This window comes from Pleurodeles waltl, chromosome 7 (assembly GCF_031143425.1).
Source record: "Pleurodeles waltl isolate 20211129_DDA chromosome 7, aPleWal1.hap1.20221129, whole genome shotgun sequence".
NCBI lineage: Eukaryota > Metazoa > Chordata > Amphibia > Caudata > Salamandridae > Pleurodeles > Pleurodeles waltl.
The window spans coordinates 635,090,628-635,099,332 of record NC_090446.1 but is presented as its reverse complement, the minus strand read 5'-3'; the positions used below and the strand labels follow the sequence as shown (position 1 = coordinate 635,099,332).

Sequence of the window (8,705 nt, the reverse complement as noted above, 5' to 3'; positions counted from 1 at the left end):
GTTTTTCTATCTGATGTCCCATTGAGGGGTGGTCTTCTTCCTCTTGGACCCCTGTTGCTGTGTTGGAGGTCCTTTGGTTTGGTTTTTCAGCTCGGTATGGCTGTGACAACCCTCCTTGGTCTGTGGACTGACATTCCAGCTTTTTCAGGGGTCTGGTGTTTTGTCTATTGCTCCTCTGGCGGTTTGCTTGCTGCAGAGCTATTTTCTTCTACGTCTGGTTGTTCCCTCCTCTGTACCTTTTTGGGTCCTTCCTCTGGTGATGCAGGGTTTGCACATACTCCGTTTGGGCCTTGGGGGACTACTGCCTTCAAGTTTCTTTCGGCCTCGGTTATTTTCTGATGACCCTTTCCTCTGGGAGATTGCTGGGTAGGTTTGGGCATTGTCTCCTTCTTTCCTTGACGAGGTGGTACTTGTCCTAATCTGGCTTTTCTCTCTACTATGGTGCCCTCTTTTCCTTAGGCTTCTGATCTTGTTTTGCCTCCTTTTTGCCCATCTCTTATGCCCGACATGGTGATGAGCTGGCATTCCCTTGATGTACATGGTGCACTTGCTGTGTATTTGCAACGTGCTGATGTGTTTTGGATGTCCATTGCTATGTTTTTCTCCTATGATTTGTCACTGTGGGGTCTCGGGTTTCCTCTCTGCCTTGTCATGTTGGTCGTTTATTGTCCTATTTCTTGGCTGGCCCGCTTGTCCCAGCATCTTTCCTGGGGGGTCTACTGTGGGTGTTTCTGCCTCCTGTGCAGCTTTTGTGGGGGATTCTGTTACTACCCAATTCCATTTGCTGTTGGGTGGCAATGTTTCCTCTGATTTTGGTTCTGCCTTTTTGGGTTCTGTGGATCCCTCTTCAGAGTTCTATATTTGGGTCATTGCATCTTGTATGCTTATTTTTGCTACACAGTTGATATGTTATGTTTTGAAATCAGTTTCTTCCTTGGGTACGTACTTTAATGTACGGACTGTGAGAGGAAGATGGACGAGGAGGTAATGCCTAGTTACTTGCTGTTAGTTTTCATTACTCCAAGTCCATGTCTTCCTCGTAACAGTCCTGGGTTCCCGCCCACCTCTCACTGCTGTTCAACTGATTTCTTTCTGGACTTTATTACTTCAGGAAGGCATGTATTTATACTCTTTTTAGATGGGGGCCCACTTGGGTTGGGAAAGAAAAGCCAAGTTTGGTAATTAGGTACTGGATTAATGGGGATGAACTCATACGTAAACAAGGAACACGTGGTTTCAGAGTAATGAAAATTAACGGTAAGTAATTGGCCATTTCTCACTGCACCAACCAGAATTCAATTATGTGGCTCTAGCTACAGACAACTGCAGCGATTAGATTCCATTAGAGGTTTCACAATTTAAAACAGTGCATCACTCACTGATTGTTTTAACGGGCATTACTATTCATTTAAGGTGTCTTATTTAATATGCGGTTAGTTTATGGTTTTAGACTAACAAAACAGTTACAGACCATGTTGTTCTTTTACGCCACACTTTTCATCCCACTCTACCATTCCCTGATCCACCCCCACGATTCCGCACCACGTTCACCCCCCAGGAATTGGGATTACAGTTCCATTATTTAATGCATTTCGCAGGCCTTAAAATTAATATGACGCCCTGGTACTTAATACCTCAGAGTACAAGTTTGCTACTGCGAAGTACCGCTAATATCCCATTAAACATACTGAAGCCCACTAAGGAGTGATGATACTCCAATTCTTCAAACTAAAACAGTGCATTTTCTTGCTCATTCGAAGTACTGGTTGTTTTTATCTCTCAAAACCGGGCGAAATGATAAAGAGGAATCGCGAGGGCCTGAAGCAAACAAGTCTATGCTACCGCACAAGCAGTATTCCACGAAAAACTCTCACTGAAAGTTCTAAATGGCGTATCCACCACAACACTCACGTGGATCACAAGAATAAAGCTGTTATGACTATATCGTCTTTCCCGCCAGACAAATATAGACTGTAGACAGATAAAATGACAGTCCCAAAAGCTGCCGGACATTTACTTATAAAACTGCCATATTGGAAAGGTTCACGATTCACGCAAAAGATCACAGATCAAACAGTATCCTTTATGTAAATCAGCAACGTTTGGAAAAATGATTTGAAACTATAAAAAATAACTTACATTGACTAAAGTAGGTGTTGAAACATTAGCGGTATGCCTTTTGTTCATACAAAAGAACGCTAATAAAAATCTATATATAAATATATATACTATTCAATTAATACCAGCTTACTCATCTATGCCCCTCTCGGATGTACCACACAAAAAACACAGGTTTCAAAAGTTACCGTCGACATTTACAGGCATAGCGAGTAGGTGACGACCCCGTGACGCGAATTCTTTCTCAATAGTAAAAGCAAGAGAACGGGGCGCGGCCTAATAGAATGGGCGTGGACACAGTGTGATCCTAAGGGGCGTGGCTGTTGTCGTGGCCGGGCTGTTCCGGGTGCTCCGCCCCTACCCAGGCTGGCAGCCGCCGGTCTCAAATGTCTCGTTGTCACCCGGGGGACGAAGAAGTTTGCCTTGGAAAGGTAAGGAGATGAACGTGGGAAAGTGAGCGTACACGCACACCTGTTAACTTTTTCAGAACAAAACGAGGGGGATTTATTCGTGTGCTCGTGGATCTTAAAGTAGAATGAGAATTATTCCGTGGTAGATTTATTTTGCATAGTGGTACCTTCTGAAGCATGAATGCAAATGTTTTTTTTTCCTGAAGTGGCTATGATATAAAACATCTATCACGTGGGTGCTGGGGTTTACTATGGAAAGTTTTTGTAAGGGTAAAAGTTCTAATACATGGTGACTTTGAGAGGACACACGTAAACGACGTTAGTCAAAAAATATAAAAGTGTGTAATTATTTTGTGGAGGCCTCTAGGAGCTCTTCAAATCCATATAGCAAATATCGAGATAAATGATGCAATTGGCACAAATTACAACAAAATACAACAGCCAGAATTGGATAAGAGAGCTTGTGTATTTACCCCTATGATTTTCTTGGAAATGTTATGGTGAATTTAAGGTACAATTATGTGTGAAACTCAAGTAATTTACTGTAGTGTAATTTCGGAAAATTACCACACAATTATTGCAAAATTAAGTGAAATATATTTTGCATTCCCAAAATTATCTGAAAGGTCCATTCGATTAAGAAGGTGATTTCGAGTTGATTTCCAGTTGTTATATCAGAAACACTGCCACTCACACTCTTGTTTGTAGTTTCCGGCTCAAAAATGACTTGCTGTGTTTGCTCGGTTAAAAAATATAACTGAAATGTGCTGTAGCGCGGTGAAATCCTAGCTTTTACCTCAGACTAGTGGATCTCGCGCCTTTGGCCAGTGGACCAACACAACATTGATTTGAGTGGATGCTATAGCGCATGTCATAATAAGTATAAATAAACAAGAAATCAATAATCTAATTACACTACAATGACCACACCAGTTTATTAAGAAGGATTATAAATGTATTTCCATATATTAACAATGCTAAAGTCACGAAAATAATTCTCAAACACAAATGATATACAATCAGTCAACGTTACTAAAAGAAGGGTGGTGGTTGATGCTACTCGTTGCACATCTGAAACAAAGCGCTCGGAAGTATTGTATCGTCTGTAAATTAATGCAAATGGTGCCAACCTGGTACGAAAACCCAACCACCAAGGGTTTTATAAGTACACAAGAACACAAGTGGAACACACGGAACCACCTATGTCACGTGCTGTATATACAAAATGCAGGGGAAAAGAGCAAACCAGGGCACTCCAAAGTCAATAATAAGTCCATGTAAGTCAAGTTGCAGGAGAAATTTTAATCCTTTGTAATCAGAGAAACAAAATGGTATTCAACAGGTATAAACGTCCATAAATGAAAAAACAGAAAACAGCCCAAGTTGCAGGAGAAATTTTAATCCTTTTTAATCGGAGAAACAAAATGGTATTCAACAGGTATAAACGTCCATAAATGAAAAAACAGAAAACAGCCAACATGTGTTTCGCCCTATCGGACTTTTTCAAGGCTCAGAAACTAAGGTGGAGGACAAGGACTGTCCGAAAGATGCTTCTGTTAAATCTAAAAAAAAGTCGTCCTATATCGAAAATGAAGAACAATTCAGTACGGTAGTCCGTAATGTTATAGAAGCCGGTGAGTTTCCAAAATTGAAGAAAAATAGTGTTCAATGTATCCGCAATATTGAGAAAACAAATATACTGGAGGTCTAAAAACGGACCAATATCTGTGTGATTCACCGTCCCAAGTCCGGAATGGGAACTCCGTAGCAGTAAGGTCGCACGCAGCGCATGATAACATTACACCTACCACGGCAGCGTTATCATGCTCACCGGTTTCTATAACATTACGGACTACCGTACTGAATTGTTCTTCATTTTCGATATAGGACGACTTTTTTGAGATTTAACAGAATCATCTTTCGGACAGTCCTTGTCCTTCACCTTAGTTTCTGAGCCTTGAAAAAGTCCGATAGGACGAAACACGTGTTGGCTGTTTTCTGTTTTTTCATTTATGGACGTTTATACCTGTTGAATACCATTTAGTTTCTCCGATTACAAAGGATTAAAATTTCTCCTGCAACTTGACTTACATGGACTTATTATTGACTTTGGAGTGCCCTGGTTTGCTATTTTCCCCTGCACAAATGATATACATATAGAATCATCAGTGGCTGGTTAGAACACCTTATATATCTGAGTTTAATTAAAGCAAGTAAACAAATTAATTAAAGTGTTTTGACGCAACTTAATAACACCAAAATCTGCGCCAGTGAGACAAAACACATTGAAGCACTAAATCAAAGAATGTCAATATGAATCATGAGCATACCATGACAAAATCCCTCACTGACCTCTAATTAGCATTAACATGTTGGGCTTCATATAAAAGTTTTAGAAACACGACTTTTGAAAAACATACTAACTCGGGTTATAATAAAAATAATATCATTATCGTTCAGCAATTAATTCATGAGTTGCAGCTGGTACCTGTAAAACAAAATACACATATAACAATTCACAATTTATATATTACCCGTAGGATAACAACAGGAAGATCACTTCAGCAAGGGGACACCATCAGTAGGAACGATCTGAGAATCCCACAAGCCTACATGTCTGCAATACTCCCCATTACTCTAACTCTGGAAATATCACTGGAAGATCTCGTAAATTCTGGTCTGCCTATCTCTTTTCTTTTTCTAACACCCAAGAATAAGTGACAGAACATAATTTTAACTTTCACAAAACTCATGAATAGTCAGACATAGGGGCGTTGTACATTATGCCAATAAAACTGAGGCTAGATAACTAAAATTTACACATTCATAGTACACTGAATTCTCACTGGACATTTTCTCATTGACAAAATCATTAGCTAAACTCAATTTATAAAAATTTCTTCTTCTCTTCCGTCTCGTCTGTGGCTCTATTGTTCCAACTCATCAGAATCTCAGGTTCAGGAGGAAATGTCTAACGTTGTTGCATCTACTTCCATCCTCGAGGAAGAAACCATACGTTAGTGACATTTTCTAAACAATAGGACAGTCATACTCTAGCAATGACCTAATAAATCGGACCTTGTAAGACATAACACAAAAAAACCACTAGAGCTAGCTGTCTACACGTCTATAAACTACTAAACACACTGTTTTAAGTAAGCATTGAGAAAATAAAAAAATACTCTATTACCACTAAAGTTAGCCTAAGTAGAAAACAAAATGGATTTTGGTGGCCATTTATAAAAGTCACCCGTTTTCAAACATTAGTTCATCAATGATCAGTAAATTATCAATTATAAATTTCATCAGTTAAATCTATGCTCCTGCAGTCCCTCCTCTGATGACTAATTGTGTCATCACACAAATCCCAAATACATTTTTTTATTTTCTCTTCAAAATTCAAAATCTTGTCTCTCATCATTTCATGAATTTTCTTTCTTCTTTTACCTTTCCCATAACATTTATTCATTTGAACATTACATCTCTTCTGATTCTTTTCAAACTTTTTCTTCTTCACCCATTTAAATAATTTATATGATCTCCAAATTCCAATTAGACAAAACACAATTATTGAAACCCATTTGACTATTTTTTAATATAATTTCTTTCCCCAGGTTGCCAAACCAATTTCCCACAGTTGCAATTCCCTTGCCAGCTTTCTCCCAGATAGTAGCTTCAGTTAGTTCTTTTAAATCTTCTGTGTTACTTGTTACATTACTAATCAAACCTCTAACCTTAGAATTACCTGGTATATACGTGCAACAATGACTCAAACTGAGTAATTAGCAAACTCCGCCCTCTTTCGCCAAAAGTATGTCTAACACAAGGTGGTTCTGATGAGCTATAGCTCTTATAGCAGCTAAGTCAGTATCTAGAAGAATGATAGCTCCAGAATAACGCGTCAACATGTTATCCACTATTGTAGACAACTTCTGTATCTTGATTCAATTCAGAACTACTCCCACTGAGGGAATTATAGCTCCAAAAATGTCTCCCACAGTGCTAGAAATTGATTCCTGCTTGTGTCTTGTTTGAATTGTCGTCAGTTTAGGAAATTTACTCAAGTCTTCCCAAATAACATGTGCCTGATCATCCTCTAGGAAGACGGTAGTAAGCATTTCTTTCACAAATATAGTAAACACCAGGAACTGGTGGGTCTTGTCCATTCATCATAAAATCCCATTTGCTCCGAAACATAACCACATGTCTACATTCACTCGTACCCACGAACACTCTGCCACTACCACTCTGTGGCCTATATATACAATGCTTTCCCACATGCAATGCATCCAGTGTTAATTTTCCTTGTTTAATAATGTCAGTATAAGCATAATCAATCCCAGGTCTATGACTAATCATTCCCTTATTTATCTTAGCCTTTGTTTCTCTCCTCCTATCTTCTGTGTTATCTAAAACATTCTTCTCTACAGGTGTTAGTAAACAGGTTAGAATATTTCTATGAGCAAAAGGAGTAACAAAGGTTACATTAGGCTCAAAGAAATCTCTCATAATAACTTATTATCCTTGGCTATTTTATTTAAATAACCAATGATAAACACAAACGAAAACACAACATCAAAGTTTGAAAATAAATATTGGATATATTCTTGGTTATAGAAACATGTTCGTTAGTAAAACACTGCAACTGATAGTGTAAGTTACAGGTAGACTATGATAAGTAGTTCCTTCTTCCACCGAAGTCGAAATCTGCGTACCAACATAACAATCTTTCGCGTCCATCACCTCAACATACTCACAAAATAAGCAATAGAATACATTAGAAGAAAGCTCTTTCTCTTTGTGTAAGTATTTGTCATCAATTCTAAACTCAGTGATGTAGTAGTAGTCTTCAAAGAATTATCAGTCTCTAGAGTATGGTTGGCTCAACAATCACACCTACAAATAACAATAAGCATATTATCACATTCGCTACCACCAAACCAATACCTACACACTTGCAAAGAGTAATTCTGCTGCTTTGATTACTGAAGTTTCTCATGGTCTTTGAAGAATCAGAAAAAAAAACAAAAAAAACATAAAAATGTTCACAAACATCTCCCTCCTAATTTTTTTTTTCAAATGTTCATTCACACAGGATAATCTTCTTGTCAAATCTGGTATAGCAGCTTGTCAAAATCAGTATCTCAGTTTGTCAAAATCAGTTATCAATGTTTCTTTTAAGCACAACTTTTCAATTTTTCTATTTCAGCTTTTTCCCAATCATACACTGTTGTTCTTCACGTGCCAAAATGAAAAGTTTCAATGTCTCTAACAAAACAGTAACTCAAAAATTCTTCTTGCCATTCATTCTGGACCAGAATACTTCCTGCTTGCAACTCTCTTCCTTTTTGGTCTTTTACTACTTTCACCTTCTTCTCCTCTAGTATTTTCTCCTTCATTCACTTCTCTTTCCTCCTGAATTGAAAGAACTACATTTATCTTTTCTCCTTTTTAACTTTTCTCTGGCCGATTATCACCTTACAGTGACTTTCTTGTCAGCAACTTTTTCAAAATTGGATTCAAACTTAAACTTAAAGTCTTTTCTTCTGACGTTCCGGCAACTGGCACAGGAAGAGTCAAATCCACTTGGGTGGGATCTGTCTTGATTCCTTTTCCAATGGGGTCAGTCACTTGTTCAGATTGGTATGCCAGACTACCTGCAGTTGAGGATACCCTCCTCTGAGCAGATTTTCTCTCACTTGGTCGCCTCTGATCACTCTCTTCTGAGGACATCCTCCTCTGATCAGAACTTCTCTCAACTGGTATTTCTCTTTCTTCTTGTGCTGATTTTCCCACTACTCCACTCGTAGAGGATTCACTTTCCTCTAAACCTTTCTCTTTTTTATCCATCATAGGAGTAGGTACATCTTTTTGAACATTCTCAGGAATGTTTTCCAGGTCCTCTCTTTCTAGCTCTTGACCTGGAATGCTGTTAGCTGTTGGTAATCTCAATAGCTTCTCTTCTTGTTCTGTTGGATTGTTCACCCTTCTTGTTTGGCTGGCATGCAGCCAGTTCAGCAAACCTGCATACTTCACAGCTGTCGTTGTCACGAGGATGATCTAATAGGGCCCCTTCCACTGTAGTTCCGAACACAACTTCCTCACATGCTTTGGTATGATGACCCAGTCACCAGCTCTCAAGTTGTGACCTTGACCTGTTGTGGCTTCTACCTGATG

The 8,705-nt window shown here is 38.7% G+C and overlaps 1 protein-coding gene across 1 annotated transcript in view; it reads left to right on the top strand.

Moving 5' to 3' along the window:
• Positions 1 to 2,475: 2,475 nt before the first annotated feature.
• The window catches only part of SLC26A2 (solute carrier family 26 member 2), a 168,491-nt gene continuing 162,261 nt past the window's right edge, over positions 2,476 to 8,705 (top strand). Inside the window, exon 1 of the mRNA XM_069244603.1 lies at positions 2,476 to 2,549. The gene's annotated coding sequence lies outside the window, so the exon portion shown is untranslated. The remainder of the gene's footprint in view (positions 2,550 to 8,705) is intronic.